The sequence below is a fragment of the Topomyia yanbarensis genome, chromosome 2, assembly GCF_030247195.1.
Source record: "Topomyia yanbarensis strain Yona2022 chromosome 2, ASM3024719v1, whole genome shotgun sequence".
In the NCBI taxonomy this organism is placed as follows: Eukaryota; Metazoa; Arthropoda; class Insecta; order Diptera; family Culicidae; genus Topomyia; species Topomyia yanbarensis.
In genome coordinates, this window is record NC_080671.1 from 410,509,731 (window position 1) to 410,530,303 (window position 20,573).

Genomic DNA, 20,573 nt, shown 5'->3' on the forward strand with positions numbered 1-20,573 from the left:
TTGGGTTCTGGTAATCGGGTTCACAATTAATCAGCATGCCCTTTTTTCTCCCCAAACTCAGAGTACTTCGTATATAATTTTACGGAATCGTGTACTAGGTATGGATATCGTAAATAATCTGAGATTGTTTTGTATATCCAATCGTAAATATATTTGCTTGAATCGCTTTCATACTAGAAATTATTGCGCTTAACGTTTATATTGTTGTCAGAAATCGTCAATTTCAATAGCTATGTACGTATATCGCCTCCAGTTTGGCGACTTTTTTAGTATGTTATAAACACGTACTATTCAGTTTCAACTTGGATATTCCAACAAAAAGGCTGGCTGGGTTCGATTTATTATTTGCATTTAAAATAATTGTCAATAAGAAAATAGTATTTTTGACTGCAAATAGTGCAAAGTTTAAAAATATGTTAAAATTGTTATTAACAAAACTTTTTTTTGTTTCTCCATGATCTAAAAAAAATCCTTTTCATGTTTAAAATAATAAACATTTGATTGTTTATAGTTCATTATGGAGAAACGCGAATAACTTCTAAAAAGGCATAATTTCATGAATTGATTGTTTTGGTTGAAACAAAATTTAATATCTCGAAAATTATTTTGCATTTTGGAAGAATTTTGTGAAATGAATTTTTATTTGAAACGAATTTTTATTTGAAATGACATTTAGAATCATATTTTACAATAAAATTATGATTTTGTCTGTGAATTTGTTTGAAATATAAAAACATGTTTAAAGTCTTGGTTAGAAAATTGTTTTTACTGATAGTTTTTTGCACTATGCAATAACATTTTAAAGATTTTACAAAATTATTTTTTCTTTACATTTTCTTTAATGGAGATAACAAGTTTCAAAAAAACAGGTTTTTGTAATTTACTTTTTTATCAATTTTTTTTTGTTTTTGTCAGAAATGTCATAATTTGTTTTTCTGTCTATATTTTTTCGCGCGGTAGTTTTCATTCCCTTTAACACTTTTACGGATTGTTTTGCTGTATAAAATACAATCAATCTTTTTGAAAATACTGCATGCAAAAACTTTAAAAAAATTGCTCTTTAGTGAAAAAGATCTCATTGGCTGTGGAAAATGTATAGTCTTCCATTTCGATGGATTGTGTAAAATTTTATAGGAATCGAAGATGCTCGGTCACGATATTGATGATTATTGGATGGAGGAAGCATCAGTTACAACTACGACTAGATGTCGTAGGACGCCAGCTTCAAGTCTCACTAATAGCATAATTTCTCGGAAAAAGTGCTATTATTGTTAAGGTGAGGTTCTCATTCAAATGATCAAAAAGTAAGCAAAATTTTGAAGTTTTTTGTGGACCAATGAAAAAGTTTGTTTTAATCCACCTTGTGGTACAATTGTGCCTTTCTCATTTCTTCAAACTATGACTCCATGACTGGTTATGTTCAATATATTCTTAGTACACTTTGCACCTATACACAATGGCTCGCCAGCCGCGAACTTGACGAACTACGTGTAGACACTGAAATACTTGAAACACAAAAAGTCTACTTAAATAGCTTAATCAGCATTACTTCAATGTTATGTGTGTGAGGAGGATGAAAAATCCACTAACGACCGACTCCTTAGCTTAATTTGGTATGCCTTGTGATGTAGTTGTGGCATAAAGATGATGGGGGAGCGATGGATGGGATGGTGGTCTGAGGGGAGATGTAAAGAGTGGTGATCCAAGGGTGTTTATAGGTGGGGGTGTGAATACGGGAGGGGAGAAGTACAACCCCTCTCCATACACCCTTAATTAGGCCTCTGTTAAAATCCAGAAATCCATTAGCCATTCTAAAAAAATTGGCTTGGGATTCGGTTGACGATTTTCAAAGTGATTGCATAACCTTTCTATATGAGAAAGGCTAAAATGTGCCAAATTCGTCAAATTTTATTTTAGATTACATCAAATCTTGACGTTCCATGAATTTTAAAAACATTTGGCATCAAAAATAAAAATTCGATTTGTAATTATATGTAATTATGATGTCTGAACTTGGAAAAATGGGCAATTTTAGCAATTAAAATAAATTAAAAAATTACCCAAATGAAGCAAATGTAGAATATTATTGAACTACTTGAAATTAGTAAAAAAAAAAGCAAAATCAATAAAATCTTAATAGGACAAACTATAGCAAGAACCAGAATAAAACTTCAAGCTGCCGTCAACGCCACCAATAAATGGGCGGAATCGGTAGGATTCAAGATTTCAGCCACCAAATGTAGCATAACACATTGTTGCAACACCACGCACAACGCGCAGACTCGTCCGGTGAAAATGTCCGGTATCACCATCCCCTACAGAAAGGAACCTAGAATACTCGGAATCGTAATGGACAGAAAGATGTCCTTTTTGCCCCACTTCCAACATATTAAAAATGAATGCAAAAGTCGAAAACGGTTGGTGAGGGTAATCAGTAGCAGACACCCAAAGACTAACAGAAGAACGGTACTAAACGTTAGTAATGCTCTAATCAATAGCAAAATTTTTTATGGACTGGAACTTACATGCAGAAGGTGGGAGAACTTAGTGAGCATTCTGGCACCCCTTTACCACGGAACGATTAGGATTGCGGGCAATCTCCTACCAAGCACACCAGCACAGGCGGCCTGCATCGAGGCCGGGATCTTGCCATGTAAATGGGCGGTGGCGATAGCCATTATGAAAAGAGCACTTAGTTTCTTAGAAAAGACCACCGGAGGAGATTGTTTACTATTGCAGACAGCTAGAAACGTCCACAACATGTTTACTGGAATAGCTCTGCCAGAAATTGCAGTTCTACCTCGAGTACAGCATCGTGCCTGGTACAGGCATGGGCCTAACTTGGATACATCCCTGGCACGTATCGTAAGAGCAGGATCATCCCCCCTCGTAGCACAGGTAGAATTTAACAAACTAATGAGCCAAAAATATACTAATCACCGCAAAATATTCACGGACGGCTCTAAACTGGACAATAGAGTGGGTATTGGAGTGAGTGGGATTGGAGATGGAATTTCCCTCCGCCTCCCTTCCACCTGCTCAGTTTTTTCAGCGGAAGCGGCCGCAATTATCGTCGCAATTAATAAAAAGCTTGATGATATCCCTACAGTAATTCTGACTGATTCACTTTCCGTTATCACGGCTTTAGAATCCGAGGAAACACATCACCCTTTCGTACAGAAAATCGAAGAAATCTGTGACCCCCTAATAACGATATGTTGGGTACCGGGCCATTGTGGGATCCGTGGAAATCATCAGGCGGATTACCTTGCATTGTGCGGACGGAGATCAAGGAAAATGGCTACTAAAACAGTGCCAACGGCGGACATCAATCAGGCATTCAGAAAAAAAGTAGAGGATCACTTCGTGCTGCACTGGAGAGGGACGAGAGGGCATACACAAAAGATAAAAGGAGACATAGATAAATGGAAAGATAGGGAAAAGAAAATTGAACAAAAAGTACTGTCCAGACTTCGCGTAGGACATACCCGTGTAACACATGCCCACACAATCTCTCGGGTGGATCCTCCAAAGTGCTTAACCTGCAATACGAGAATGACGGTTGAGCATATACTGATTAACTGTAGGGAATTAGATGAATTAAGAAGGAAATATGACCTAGCATATTCAATTAGAGACATTTTGGGGAATGACCCAGCTACTGAACAAAAGCTGATAGGTTTCCTGAAAGAAGCCAATCTATTCACAATGATATAATCATGGACCCACCGCTGCACGCCGAGTGGAAATTGGAGAACACGTCTATGGCCAGCAAGTATAGAAGATAGAGTGAAACTATACAATAATGAAGCTGGGGAGAATGATATAGCTACATTTAAAAAAATGAAATAGTGAAAACTGAAATGTATATTTTCTTATATTAATAATAGTGAATGACCTTCAAGGTTAAAACTAATAAATAAAAATAAAAAAAAAAAAAAAAAAAAAATAAAATCTTTGCAATCACTAAAATAAATGATATGATTAAAGTGAATATTATGAACAAAATGAATTGAATGAATATACTGAATAAAATGAACAAAACGATCTAAATGAATAAAAGGAATAAAATTAATAAATTGAAAAGGATAAACAAAACAAATAAAATGAACAAAATGGACAAAATGAACAAAATCAAGAATTTTTTTTCAAGAGTTGTCGTACTGGATGTGTAGAGCTAGGTTCTCGGAAGAGCTCGCTGTCAGAATCACACACTACAATTGCAAACGTCCCCTACTAAAACACTGCTCAAGGCCAGTTGCAGCGGGCTGAATGTGATATTCAGATATATCACGATCTTGTGCATCGTCGCGAAGGGCTCGAGCATTTGTTGTACGTTATCGTGTGCAATTGCGTGTGATTTTGTATGTCGCGTGTGCCAACGTGTATGTAACTTCGCGTGTATGTATTCTATTTTATTTTAACCGTGTGCCTTTCCCATATTTGCGTGTGTTCTTGGAGGATCGCGGTCGGACCGTGAATCAAATACGTATATTTTGATGTACGCTCAGTTGCAAGAAGACAGCGAGATATTCCGTATCACTAGAGTCCCCGGTCATGTCGCTATGGAACGTGTTGTCTAGGGAATGTGAGCTTTATTTATTGATTGGTTTTACTGGATGTAAGGACCTATGTGACTAGGACAGAGGGTAATGGTTTCCAGACGTGACCGATTCATGATCGCTGCGCAAACGGATTTTTGTAGGTTCGCATTTGAGATAGCTTTTGAAACTTCGTAAGTGCTAAAACGTTCATCTTATTACCGGGGCGTTATCAAGTTTGCGCGATCGCGATCCACCAACACTACCATTAAACTGTGGAACAATGTCATCAAATGCGGTCCACAGCAAAAATCAATCCACGTCGACCTGCCAGCCGGCAACGACAGCGCACACAAGCAAGTAGTTGAGCGTTAGTATGGTCAGGCGCACAGTATGAAAAAATCCAAAACATGAAAAAGGCACATACGCCCTCTCGGTCTCCTCGATGTACCATTATCGAGGCGTAATTCAATAACCATCTTAAAGCACTATTTACACCTTTCCGATCCGTTTCAGTGCCGGTTCAGCTCCATGCACGGACGCCAATATTCTTTCATACAATTCAAATACGAGCATTCACACGGTGCCGTGACGGACAAATGTGAATGCTCGCATTTGATTTGTATAAAATAATATTGGTTTCCGTGCACGGAACTGAATCGTCACTGAATCGGATCGGAAGAATGAAAATTTGGCTTAAAGTAATTGTCTGTCAGAGGTTTTGTAGCAATGATGCACGCAATATGCTTAATGATGTTTGCAATACCGTCATACCCCTCAACCTAGGAGAGGGGACTAATTACTTAATGACGGTGACTTTGTGCTTGTCCGGACATGCCGCAGACTCAGGTGATTCGCATTCAATACCAAAATATTCTGACCCCTGCATTGCAGAAGACAAAGGGTTAAGTCGCCGGGAAAGTCCAAGCTTGCTCATATGGCCCTATTTCACGCTTTTCTAAACTGTCTACCAAGGATATAATGCACCTCAGAGCAAAAAAAGAGAAGAATAAAAAACGCTCTTTGCACTTTTCATGCGAACCACCGCTCTTCTCTTTCACATTAAACTTCTTTACTCCGATGTGTGCTGCTCCCATACGTGCATTCCACTCCTTGGCTGCACTTCTCAAAGAGTAGAAATAAAGAGGCTCTTTAGTGTGAATCTTGGCCCCTCGCGCACGGAGGTAGAGAAGGCAACCAAAAAACGTGTTGAAAACGTTCTTCCTGTCAAACTTTATCTGAATTGTAGTTTGATTCGCCTTCCTACCTACTTGCCAGTGAGGGGAGGCTCAAAAAAGTGGCTCTTCAAGGTGACTCTTTAAACGAAATTGTGCAGCTCTTGGTGCACAGATCATTCTCTTTTTCGTTTTAAAGTTTCTCTTTGTGCGATCGTTCTGCACATCGCAGTGTTTTTGTATGGCTCTATTTTTCATCGGTCTTAATATTGAAAAAAATATTTCACACCTTTCAGTCCCTTGCTAATTAAATTTCATTACAATGTAAAAAAAATTCTGGAAGACAGCGAAACTCTATCTCGTACCATTGAAAAGATGATGTTCTGGATATAAAAAAAATAGAACCACCCTACACACTCTTTAAAATAGTAGAAAAGTTTTGCAAAGTGCAATATTTTATCATGAAAACTAAACTATATTTTTATATTGTCCACCGTGAAAGTTATTTAAGCATATTACAAAGGGAGTTTTTCGGAATTTTTGAAGACGTATGTTTCCTTCTAGCACATAAAAACGCTAGCTTATATTATTCAAAAGACATAAGTACTTACAATATCAAAAATAGATTTTTTGAATTCAATTTCATGAAATTTAAAAAAATATAACGAATATATTGCTCTAATATAACTCTAATTATGATCTTAATTATAGTTGAAAAAGAATTTTCTTTTATTCACCAAAATGAGCAATATTGTAATTCCAAAGAATCCCATTTTTGACGAAATAAGGCTCAAAACTTTTTTGCGAAAATAGTTAACAATGTGATGCCATGAAACAAATTATTCGTTTTAAAACAATCTTAAAGTTGTCTGAATTAAATTTATTGTCATTAATTTGTATTGTAAAATGAAAAGTGTGACCGAGTCCATGGGTGCATATCTGTCTGTTGGTGTGGATAGTGTGATTGCGAAGGGCGCGAGCGTTTGCATGTCAACATGTTTGTCGCTTGCGTTATCGTGTGTGTAACTTCGCTTGCATAAACTCCATGTTATATCCGAGTAGCCACCCGCATACTCGCATGTATTTTTGAATGATTGTGCGCGGAACGTGAGTCCGATGCTTAATTTTTAGTGCTACATGCTAGGAGAGTCAGTTTTCCCATATCATCAGAGTTCTCGGTCACGTCTCCGTGGAACGCCTTGTCTAGTGAGTATGACCGTCATTGTTTGATTGGTGACTGAAGGTATGAGTCTAGGCTTCTATAACCGAGGGTAGACCTCTGGACGTGACCGATTCATGGTCGCGCGAGCAGTGTGTTTGCTTGAATATGTGTACATGATTGAAACTGCATGTTCACGTTTGTGGCCAGGTTTGTGTTATCGTGAAAGAAACGAGCGTTTGTACGTTTGGAATGGGAAAGCTTGTGAGTGTAGATGGGCGAATATGCAATTAATTGTGTTAGTGAGTGTTAGTATGAATTTAATTTAGGATATAGTAACAAAAAGTTTATAACATAAAGAAATAACTAGATTAACTAGAAGTGTATAAATTGACCGATATTATTTTTGGTATACATGTTGGTGGAACAGCAAACTAATAGAACTACAACAAAAACAGGATTTCATCATGCTATGCTGACCGGGAATGGATGAACACTAGATTTACTAACTATTCTATCATATGCGTTAGTTCTACATCCATTCCCTGAAGCAGCTGTCACAAATTCTCAGACGAACACACATGGAGAGACAAACGACTAGCACCTAACCATTGTACACTAGTACCAAAAGCCTCTTTTAATCCACCTAGTGGTGCAATTGCGCCTTTCTCATTTGTCTAAACTACGATTCCATAGCTGGTTATGTTCAGTACAATGGTGGTAATGTATATTACATATTCGGTACGATTTGCACATAGTACATACAATGGATCGACAGCCACGATTTTGAGATACTATGTGTCGACACTGAAACATCGCTTGAAACCAGCGGCGGATCAAGGAGGAAGATCCGTTAAGAAATTTTAAACTAGTTATAATTTTAAAGTAGCAACCCCTTACTGCATACTCCTACCGAAGCCAATACAAGCCAAAAAAATGCCGGGATCAGGTTGCGGATTTTTAGAGAGATTGCATAACATTTCTATATGAGAAAGGCAAAACTGCTTTTTTCGTTTTCTAAGATGGCCGCTTTTCCATGCTTTCTCAGTTGAACCTTAAGGGGTTATATACAAAGATGTGGCGAAAAAGTCAGCTAAGTTCGTGATTTTTTTAAAGTGTTTTATGCAAATTTTATTTGAAAAGGCCAAAGACTGTTCGTTGGTAGTACTATCGAAGATAGAAAAAAAACAAGTTTAATTGAAAAAAATATTCAAGACTGTCGGAGTTATGGCCCATCCTCCGAAGCATGTCTTTTTGGCAGAGGATTGCGGCGTACGCTGTCCCAGCCGAACCGCTCAACTGAAATCCACAAACTAAAAAGATAATTGAAGAAAAATGTATTGTTGTGTACTTGAACGGGTTTCCCAATAAAAAATTCTTGCAAAAAAAAAATATGTTGACCAAAAAATTGAGCTTTGTGGTGTTCAAACTTTTAAACAAAAATTCACTGCGAAGAATCGAAATTTTTTTGATGGAAAAGGAACCGTTCAAGTACATGAGAATGTAAATATAAACAATAAAAAAAATTTAAATCGGATGAATAGTTTTGGGGATATCACGTTCACCGCAACGGTGCGTGCGTTTAAAGTTTTGTGTCCACTTCATTCGTAGAAGAACCAACGCGTTACAAACGGCTGTAATTTAAAAGCTAGTGAATGAAATTTCGTACAGATATTTTCAAAATTATGTACTTTCAGAATATTTAATAAAAAAATCGATTTTTTGAGTTCTAACTTTGTATACCATAAGCTGTTTCATAAGTTGTTTCACCTAACCCATCAAAATTTTCCGGATAACGAAAACGAAAATGTCGTTGTATTCAAACCGAAATGGCAAGATCAGAGCGCAATTCCGAATGAACTCATGTTGAGTGTAAAGAAAAGATAGAGGAGGTGCTCTTAAGTCGATTTCAATTGGTTGATTCTTTATTCCTATCTTTTCTCTCTGATTTAAAATTATGTCTCTCATTTTATTCCATGACAAGCAAAAAGAGAACGAAAAACTGTCACATATTGACATGAAATCGAAACATTTATCCAAATTTATTGGCTTTTAGATTTAACCAGTCACAACATTTTAGTCGCTCTTAGTGATTAGTAATATCTGTTGGCTGTAATATCACGGCATTTTAAAACTTTAATGGACATTAAACCATAGAAAACGACACGTAGGGGTAAATCGATCGGCCCACCGACATTCTCGCCAAATAAACACTATTTGAAATACTGGGAAGTAGTTCCTACACGTGTCCTTTGGAGTGCATTCCTTTTCATCCAAATGTAACATGGAGCTGTAAGCAAGTGGTGTCCGATCTAGTAGCGGAACATTTATTTTCTCATCGTCCATATATAGGAGGATCTTAATTATAGAATTGTCACACATACCTATGTGTTTTAAGTTGTTCGAAATGAATGGTTTCGTTTGGGCTAATTTGTTGAGCGCTAGGAGCGTTAAATGCTAGAACTCGATAAGGGCGGTTTCCGAAAGTCTTCATGAAATGGTCCAAATTATGAATGCTCTGTGCTGCGTGAGTCATCAATAATTTTATAATCATCGTATTTGGCTGGAGCACCACTTCTTGCTTCTGCTATTCACTCATCTCGACAGATTACAACAGCAAGAATCATAGTAACAGTTTCTTTTGTTTGGTCAGACAAGGTACACAATATAAAAGTTACTATTTTTGTCGTTCGCTGCGCCCTGCATCGAACCGATGTCTTTGGTGGTTGGGAATAGCATTCCTCAACTTTTTCTGAATAATTTTTGTTAAAGGTCGCCTAAAACACGTTTTTTAAAATCACTTTTTGAAAAATTTCGTGGGAGGGCCTAGGGGGCTAAAGCCTCTGGCTACGTGTCTGGATATAACGCTAGCCAAATATATAATAAAACTGTTTGTTTTGTGTGTTTGAACTAAAACTTTGATATAACTAAACATATCAAAGAATAAGCATGTAGTATAATACAATAATACGGCTAGGGACTATATATGCCAAACTTCCGGCATTCGGTTACAGGTCAATTCCATGTACCATGCTGGTGCCATTTCAAATTTTTTAACCGGATTATTTCCCTAGGGCGGTAAGACTCCACTGCAACGTTCTTAGAACCAGGGTCAGAATAGTGAAATAGTAGAAAATATAAAAAATGCTCTTGTTTAGAGCAGCCAGCAAAGCTCTCATTCCAACGGAACCTCGAATGAATTATTACCAACAAACATCCGCCAGACACGGCCATAATGGAACAAATGACTATTCATATTCTTTCGGTGTAAAAAATCACTAGCTCGGAAAATGTGGGAAGCAAAATTCACGCTTGCTGCTTGCTGCACCTTGCTACTGTGGCTGGCAAGTGGACTGCTACTAGCCAACACACTACCCTGTTGGCTCTTATGACAGTGGCGTGGCTCACTTTCATCAAACTGTTGCTTTCTTTTCGCCCCCGAATCTCCCCCCACACATACATAGCTTGTGCCGCACAACAGAAGTATCATCAGAGATTTATGAAACTTCAGCTTGCCAGCTTTTTCGCTTCGTTATTTCATTTCCCTAACTGCATGGACGATGATGTTCACCTAGTTAGCAAAGGACTGCCGGAAGCTACTTGGATGCCCCAGTCCTGCAGTCTAGGTCGTCAGTAGGTATCAGAACACACGAGCAAGAAAGCGAACCACGGCGACCGAAAAATCCCCATCGAAAATTCATATTTCGTGCTTCCTTAACTCTCCTGTTGTAGTCCAGTGGGTGGGTTTGTGTGCTGTACTTTAATGAAACACCAGCACCTACGACCACCGTGTTATAAAACCACCTAACAAAGGAGCATAATTTTTCGCAGTTTTACTCCCACACCTGCCGCTTTAGCCGTAGGCTTTGTTGGGTACACCTATATGTGACGTGCTGGTTGGTTTCACTGGGCTAAGATTAATGAATCCAAAATGAAAGGAGCGTTTGATGTTGAATGAGTTCGGTGATGCGGAGGGTGATTAAAACCATTTATAATCACCTAAATGACGTGACGTATTAGACAGTAAAAGTCAACAGAAACACGTTGGTTGGTCTAATCATGTTAATAGTTGGTCCTTTCGATTCGAGACTCGGGAAATGAGTCGAAGGACGAAAAAGTATTTTTCATCGGTTCAGTTAACTTCTATTGGTAATTACTTTGATGATGCAGAATTCCATGACTGTCAAAAGTTATAAAAACTTTAAATCGACTTCAATGATGCGTAAAAATGTATTCGAAACAGAGCATCAAAGTCGTTCCACTCGAATACATTATTATCCGACCATTCCGAGAAGGCGTTATTGCATTCCTTTAAAAACTGTTAACAAACCTACGCCACACTGACTGACCGATTCCGACTCAGATTCCGCACAATAACGCGTACAAATTCATAGAATAACTTCATTTAGAAATGGTCGAATCAAAGCGTTACTTGAAGAACATCCATTCCACAAAGTGCGCCGTTTTGCCTTCCATGAAGTAATTTGCATATATTTTGCTACCCATCTACTAACTCAAAGGAATATCGCTGCGAATAGGAGCAAACCATTGCCCGCCTTCTCATTTGCCTAGCACCAGCACCCTGTACCAGTACCACCAGCAGCGCCACCAGTGTAAAGGGACCGCTGTCAGTTGAAGTTGTTCATTCAGCTCGCGCGCGTACCTTCGAGCGAGGCAAATGTAGGTAGAAGCAAGTCCTTTTATGTTCGGACGAAAAGTTTGGATACCAATAGGAGCAAAATAATACCGGTCGTAACGACGCGAAACATTCCATTATACTTTTTTATTGAATTATAACAAGCGTGTTTTTACTGCACACATTCCGACACCGTCATCCACGGCGCGTTCCGCTGCGGGGGTGGTTGCTCTAGAGTATAATACAATAAAATGTTGGGAAAATCGATTGTTCGAGCATAATTTGCACTGTTATTTGCAGCTTCGCTTCACGGACTGGGTTTTGGTGTTGTTGAAAATGTGTAATTAATGATTTCGCGTACAGATTCACGCCTCCATTCGTGGAAAGGGACGTTTGCGCGATTATTTGTGGGTAGTTTGCTTTAATTAGAGGTAATTACGAAAGGGGGTGGTCTCATCATAACATTTTTGTACGAATTGATTCGTTTCATGACCCAACTGTAAAGGCGTTGTCAATTTTCTTGCAGTTTGTTCGAACAAATTCCTGGTTCAATATAAAATTAAGCAAACATGCTATAGGGGGAATGGGTTGAGGAACCGATGCCCAGTTATTGCATAGTTGGCTTGTCTGTTGCCATGCACGCAGCCCTGTAGTGTGCGGTTGATCAGACTAGCCCCACCAAGGGCACCAACCTTGGAGGGGCGCTGAAATTTTGATGTGCTCTATAAAAGAAGTGGGCATAAGGCATAAAATAAGACAGAATACGTGTGCCATTGTACACACTAAATTTTAGTTCGACAGCCTAACTGTAAAAGAAGGTAAACATCAAAGGGGCACAAAACTGAGACTTCGCCAAAAGAGCCAGAAGAGCTGGAACAGGCTTGTCAGTCCCATCTAGATTTATCTAAAATAAATGGTGTTATTCTCAAATCGAAAATGGATAGAAGCAGAGCCGTAGCATGGACTTTTCGTACCCTTCGTGATGACTCAGTTTTGCGCCCCTTTGCTATATTTGTTAATTTATTTTCAGTTTCGAGAATCTATGACTTTTATAAAAACAATTCAGAATCTAATTTTCGGAAAATCTTTCAAAAACGACGCAGAAAACCGAAACTTTTCAACCTATTTCAGACAAAGTATATTCCCTACTCGGAAATTTTTTTCCCAAAATCGTGAATAAAGTGCCATGAATTCTGGAGCACTCACGTTTTTACATTGCGAAAACAGGACCATGAACAAAAATCATGTGTTTTAAAATTATATTCAATTTCTCTTCAGTAACGCCCGCATAACGCTATTATTAGTGAAAATATTTTTTTTATTTTGTGAACTTCATTCACGCCATGTTATTACCAAATCGATTTTCTGTACGTGAGCTAGTTCAAAACTTTATGAATATTATTCATGAAACCAAAGGTTGACTTATGATGCTATTCATAAATTCATGAGCTAGATCATGACGTATAATAGTCACGACTTGCCATTCATGCTCTTGAAATAGTTCACAAAATCATTAAATATTACTCATGTATTCGTGAACTGGTTCATGATTCCTAATATCCGTGTTCGTGAAATAGTTCACAAAATCATGAAATATATTTCATTTATTCGTGAACTGGTTCATGATACCTAGTATAATAGCCACGACATACCATTCCTGATCGTGAAATAGTTCACGAAATCAAAATATTATTCATGTATTCGTGGTTCATGATTCCTAGTACAATAGTCACGTCTGACCATTAGTGGTCGTCAAATAGTTTAAATTCATGAAATACAGTGTTTCTAAAATCACTCCAATCCATGATTTCATCACTCATGGTTTTTTGGCTCCTGAGGAGTGAAAATCGCCAAGGAGTGAAAGCAGGTTACTAGATTATAACTGTAGCATACAGTTTGAAAGCCCGAGCTCAATTTAGATTTTCAATTTTCAATTTATCAAGCACAAAAGCAAAACAGATCCTTGGTACAGTTCATGGCGGCAGCTTCTTTTCGATAGACCTCGAAGGTTATTGAGTGCCATTTTAGCTATAAGTCGATTTACACCAAAAGAGCGCGCTGAAATCGTAGTGCTTTACATTGAAAACGATCGTTCAATAGTGAAAACTGTGCGTGCTTATCGTAAAAAATATAGCAGCCTCACTTCACCCTTTCCGGCGGAGTAAATAAACAAAATTGTCGAATTTGGGGGACACAGAACCCACACGTTATACATCAAACACCACTGCACGACCAGAAAGTAACTGTTTTGGCCGGAGTGTGCTCCACAACAATCATCGGTCCTTATTTTTTCAAAGAGGGAGAGACTATCGACAACGCACGCTACCGTTGGATTTTGGCGCACTTTGTCTGTCCACAAATTCAGAAAAAAGGTCTGAAGAACTTCTATTTTCAACAAAACCTTGCCACACCGCAATCTAGTTCTTGCAGAGCAATTTACCAGGACTCGTTATCTAAAAAAATGGTGATTTGGAATGGCCTCCTCGTTCTCTGAATTTAACGGTGCCAGACTTTTTTTTGTGGGGTTAGTTGAATAGTAAAGTGTATTCTAGCAAACCTAAGTACTTTAACAAACTCAAAGCTTATATACGAGCTGAAATTGCTGCGATTAAGCCCCTATATGCTGTCCAATGTCATGCAAAATGCCCGCAAAAGAGCTTCTTTTTGTGTATCAAATGGGAGTGGTTATTTAATGGACGTTGTATAATAAACCTGGTTTATAATAAATGGCATAAAATATCCCAAAAAAACTTGTTTACTTGAGAAAACGGCTAAAAATGGCGAAGTTGTCAATGATGTAAAAGGATACATCCAGCTGGCGCACCCTGTACCTTCTGCTGGGATAATTGAGAAATTAAACATACAAATCTTGAAGACCTGTTAGCAAAGTTTGAAATTAAATTCGGTCTAATCATTTCATGCAACATAGTAATGAAATTTTCACATGAACTCTTTCGCAAAATTTCGGATATTATTTAACTCCACAAATCATGTTCGTGGCATAGTTCACATCATAAAACTGCTGTTATCAAGAACATGAGTCACATTACTCCACGTGTCAAATTCGAGAGTGAGCTCTAGAATTAAATATCACGACAAAGCGAACAAAAATTACGAAAATCGTGACTAAGATCCCAAAATCATCAAAATAAATCACACAATTCGGTGTCAAAAATCGTGACTAAGATCCTAAAACCAAGAACATAATTAAACATAAATCACTACTGGTTTCTAAAATATCACAACAACGTGAATACACATTACAAAAATTATTACAACATTTCTGAAATCATGAATATAAATCACTCTACTCATGACTAAAAATGACGATAACGTGAACAGAAATTCAGAAATTCGCGATTAAGATTCTGAAATCATGAACGTCAATTCCTTCAGTCAGACAGAAAAATGCGATAGAAAACTCAGCACGGTAACGTGATGAGAAATCACAAAAATCGCGAATAAGCTCCTAAAACAATGAACATCGTTTGTCTGTCGGCTATGTATTCCCAAATTTTGAACAAGAATCATACCAAAAGCTAAACATGTCGAGGGAACAACAACAGTAACCCAACACAACTAAAATAGTTTCACGAAAACGAGGTTTATTGTTCACAATTTCAGGAACTTCGTTACGATTTTTGTAAATCGTTAAGTTCACGAGATCTTGAATTTATGAACGGATTTTTTCCGTGTATGATTTATTACCGTTTGGGATGCTTTCCCCTAGGATCTGATTCCGAGCGAACGATAGGTGGTAAGCAAATTATATGTATGTATTGTATAGTACTGTTCGTCTTGATCTGTTGTGAGAAATTGTGAATCTAAATTGTTAGCAATATTGTATGCAACCATTAATTTAAGCTTGAGAAAAGAAAATATTGATTCCACTCCCTTTACCAACTGTTAATTTAAATAATTAATTAAAAATAAATGTAACGCACATAACACATGACACACGACACATACAAAGCTATTGAAAAGGGAGGAATTGGATATGGAATTAACGAATGGAATTAGGAAATGTGGGACGAAGAAGGCAGAAAATGAGGTACGAAGGGGGAGGTGAGGTATGAAGCTGGGTTTGCCACTAGTAGAGCAGGTTTAAGCGATCTTTTCCACTTAAGACACCAATGAAACCAGACGTACGAAGTAATCAGAGCTATTTAGCAGTTAAAGTTTTAGTCGCTAGTGATATGTTTCTAAACTAGCGACTGAAGGTTCAGTGGAGAAGATTTTATTGGAGAATATAGTTACAATCGAGTCAGGACCCATTAAGTTTCGGCTGGAAGTTTGTGTGGCCAAGTCCCACTGATAACCCCGGAAATACCCTACGTGGGGATCATAGTTCGTGTCACCACGAGGCAACAAAGTTTGTGAATAAAAACCTCGGTCACGGCCACCTTTCTGCCGGGATTCATCGGCCACGTGGAAAAGCTCGACGAGAAGGCCGCCATTCTGCCTCCTACATCCCAGCAAGCCATCCGGCAACCGCATGCTACTGCTGCTCAGCGCGGAAAACCGACAACCGTCTTCGACCGTCACCCAGCGAGCGAACCAGAAACCGCATGTGACCGTCACTTCCCGCGCATCCCGTTCGCAGTCTACGATCGTCACCCAGCACGAGTCCCTGAATTCCTCTCAAGCGCCGGCCGGCCCCCGTACACATCTACACCACACCGTAAGCAAATAAAATTAAATAAGAGAGAAAGATCAGTGGTTTTGGACTTTTGATCAGTGCTAAGAGCCGACCCTGTAAACCAGAGAAAATCCCTGGAGGAAAAGCCTGTTTAGTTTCGTCCGCAGCTATCTCCTTGGGGTTGAGTAATTGATTATAACAGATTGGAAATGTGTGGTGAAAACACCGAAAGACCCGATTTGCCAAAGATTGTACCGAAGCACGCCCGTGTTTGACTGTCACTCATTTCCTGTAATTTCCAGCCGTAAGTCACGAACTATATATTCATGAAATCCGGTGACTCTGGGTGTTTGAATGCGGCAGAGGAAGCATCTATTCAGAAGACTATATATTGAGGTGCCAATGGCATGGATGGGAAACTAACCATCGAATTTTATAACCAGACACGCCTTAAAAGCATTGACACCTCTAGAAAAGACTATGCAAAACATCTGCTCACGAAGACGTGATTAAGGGAGCAAAATACTTTTTAAATGTATGATATCTTGTATCGTCTGGTTCATTTATTTTGTTGTTGAAAACGGTTGCATGCTGCATAGTTGCCTGAAGCCCGCACATAAATAGGCTCTCCAAAAAACCCAACTCATGGTTAAATGGATGTCGAACAAGATTCGTCATCAAAGACTCCAATATTCTGTTTAAAATCAATCACATTGAATTCAGTCGGACAGTATCCGATTTTCTTGCAGATCAAAGATACTCCGCTAAGTATTCTAAAATTTTCGAAGAAACTGGCGCAGAAATATTCAGCCGTACCGTGATAGATAGGCTCAGAATTGTGATATTCTGGATAGAGTTTCCACCCCGGAAATTTAATTCTCGGGAATCCCTGGATTCCCGGGATTTGGGAATTCCGGAATAAAGATTTTCCCGGGTGCCATATACCATTCGACTCAGCTCGTCGAGATCGAAAAATGTCTGTGTGTATGTATGTGTTTGTGTATGTGGAAAAAAATGTCACCTCTGTTTCTCAGAGATTGCTGGACCGATTTTCACAAACTTATGCTGATTTCGTTTTTAGAACGGAGTCGCTCTAGGTTCGCTCTGAGCTGTCACTTTTGTATGGATTTTGTAAATATTAGAGCGAACCTAGGGCGACTCTGATCTAAAACCGAAATCGGCATTAGTCTCAAATGAAAGGTACAAGCTTCCCATCGGCTGCTATTGAATTGAATTGAATTTTTTTGATTGGACTTCTGGTTCCGGAATTACCGGATGAAGAGTGCGACCACACAGCAAATTCCCATATAAACTGAAATGAAAAATTCTCAAAGCGAGCAGCAGGGGAAAATTTCCAAATCGAATTTGTATTTTTGATGCCAAATGTCTTTAAAATGCATGAAACGTCGAGATTTGATGCAAGCTCGAAAATTTTTTGTTGGCGAAGATTGACTTTTTTTGGACTTTGGCATCTTTTTGTCTTTCTCATATAGAAAGGTTATGCAATCACTCTAAAAATCGTCAACCTAGTCCCGGCCGGCGATTTTTTTTTACTTTTTTAGGCGTAGGTAGGAGTATCCAATGAGGGGTTGCTACTTTAAAATTGAAACTAGTTTAAAATTTCTTAACAAGTTGAAAATTTTCGGCAGGGTCTGGTCCCTCTGGATCCTCTTCCTTGATCCGTCGCTGGTTTTAAGCGATGTTTCAGTGTCGACACATAGCATCTCAAGATCGTGGCGGTCGGTCCATTGTATGTATGTGCAAATCGTACTGAATATGTAATATACATTTTCACCGTTGTATTGAACATAACGAGCCATGGAATCGTAGTTTGGACAAATGAGAAAGGCACAATTGCACCACTAGGTGGATTAAAATAGGTTTTTTCGAAAGAAATTTATTAAAAAATATTTCAATATGCAATCTTTTTGAGAGCGCATATATTTTTGAACTTAGATACATTTACCGGCCATTTCCCCGAAACATTTCAATATTATGGCGATCTATGCAGTCCATCATCAGATTGATCTTTTATAATTTAACATTAACATTAATACAATTTGCGAATCACTGAAAACTACTGTATCTACTAAATCTTTAATTTATTTAGTAGCAACACGCAACCGTTATATGATAAACAATACTTCAGGTATAAAAAATTTAATGCTTTAGAAACTAAATAAAGTTGCTTGTTAAATAAGTGTAAGCGTTTATGAAGTAGCAGTTTTCGCGATAAAATTTTTGACAAGAAAGTTTTATGTCAATACCTTCACTAGTACATGTGTGTATACAATCCATCTCCCTCCGATGAGCAGAATATTTCTCAAAACACTTTGTCTGCCTTCATTTATACATATATCTATTATATCCATAGATGCCTTTTTAGCTCTGTAGATGGAAGGTGATAGCTCTACCGTGCATCCACAGACCCATTACAAGAATACCTCGTACATTTGAGGTCGCCTACATGAACAATAGGCATTAGTCGAATTAATCGATGATAGTAGCAGCGGATTAATCGCATACAGCAATCATGCCTAGTCAAGAGCGAGCCCAAAATGTTTGGTCTATTTATCCAACGCATATTTTGACTAAATATGACCTGTGTTAGAGGACCAAGCGCCATACATGCTCTAAAAACACTATTGCATCCAACATAGATCTAGCGGCACCCACATCTGTTTATTTTGGGGAGCACAAACAAAAGCAAATAAGTGCTTCTTAACTTGCTATGTTATTGGTAAGTTATCTGAAAATGTTTAAGTAAACATGAAAAATACTAGAAAAGAAGAAGAAGCTTGGAAATGTAATGCAGTTATATTTAAATTAATAGATGTAAGAAGTGACATAAAAGATGTACAGGTAAACTTCGATATAACGTACATTTCGGTTTAAAAAATGTACGTTATATCGAAGCAAGCAAAAAGATCACAAAATTGCTATTCATGGTACTTTATTTTGTAGAATTTTGACAAGGCGTAACTAAAATCTAATCTACTTAGCAGTGTCAAACAACTTTTCTTATAAGAAAATTATGTGGTTCCATATAGTTATTCTTTTTTGCTTATATGAATTAAATATTAAACCTAAACCAAAAAGCAATTATCATAGTACCATATTCAAAATATTCTTATTCATTTCCTAATCATTAAGCCATTAGTTGATTATTATTCTGTCTGAGCTCGTAAAATGTTTTTGTTTAATACTCACACCGTATACGCCTCATCAAACAAATGAAATTACAATACAATACAACTACATCAAATAAAAGAAATTACAATAGATTAACTGACTGATTGAAGAATTTTTGAAAATATTGTTCATTCCGCTAACTGGTTTCCTAAATACCCAAACCGGTCTTAAAACGTGCACAGTTGTCCGTATAACTACAAATATGATCTCTCACTCTTATTGATTTGATGTGGCACATGATATGATACGAAAACAATCGTTGGTCCTTGTAACCGGATTAAGGAGTGTCAGCAACCAGCAGAAAAATTTTGATAAACATCACTGGATTCCACGTAGATCGTCAAGGAGACGTCATTTCATGGATCACATGATGGCAGGTTACATAATCATCAATCCAGGGAACTGAATTCTACAATATGCGATGTCGGAGTTAAATGTGTCCGCATTACTTTCAACATGATTCGTAGATCGTATGGTTGATGTAATTTGATGAGCCACATGTCGAGAATGATAAAACGAATCTGATTGTTAATAAGTATAATTACATTTCGCATGCTGTTTTTGTTGGAACTTAAACATTGTAATTCAGCCCAGAGAATCAGATTTCGCCGTCCCAATAATGGCCACACCTGATCATGTATTATTTATTGAGATATATGGTTGGTTTTGATAAACTACAATCATACTCAAATAAAATTGGAATAAAAACCTCTCGAAACCTTCAAGGAAGTAGTCATTTGCTAACATGGTCAATAAAAACCCAATTAGTACGTTTTAAGATTGTGTATAACATATAGAATTCTTAAAATTTGGAATACACGCGTATTTGAAGAGAAACTTGGACCAGGAAAAATATTTAAAAATATGTACGTTATATCGAGGAAAAATGTACGTTATATCGAGTTACGCTATATCGAGGGTACGTTATATCGAAGTTTACCTGTACACCAAATCCCGAATTAATCCAGTATCGTGCGCTTCTACACTCCCTTACCGTCACATTCAAGGATGCAGCATGTATTTTTACATGGCGGTCACGCAGACCGGATACTCGCCCGAATGTATAAGGAAATCAATGGACTTCCCTTCTCACTGCACAGTTTGTGAACTATCTGCTTAATTTTGATTCAATTTTAATTACTAGATGTGCTGGTCATACTTTGGCTAAATGGATTCGATATCGTACGTTTTTTCACTTGATTAGAAATAAGTGCACATAACCCTGAAGTAG

The 20,573-nt window shown here is 37.8% G+C and overlaps 1 protein-coding gene across 4 annotated transcripts in view; it reads right to left on the bottom strand.

The window, feature by feature from the left end:
* Nucleotides 1-20,573, bottom strand: part of LOC131685064 (zwei Ig domain protein zig-8-like) — a 426,388-nt gene that overhangs the window by 394,672 nt on the left and 11,143 nt on the right. The gene's annotated exons all lie outside the window — the stretch shown is intronic.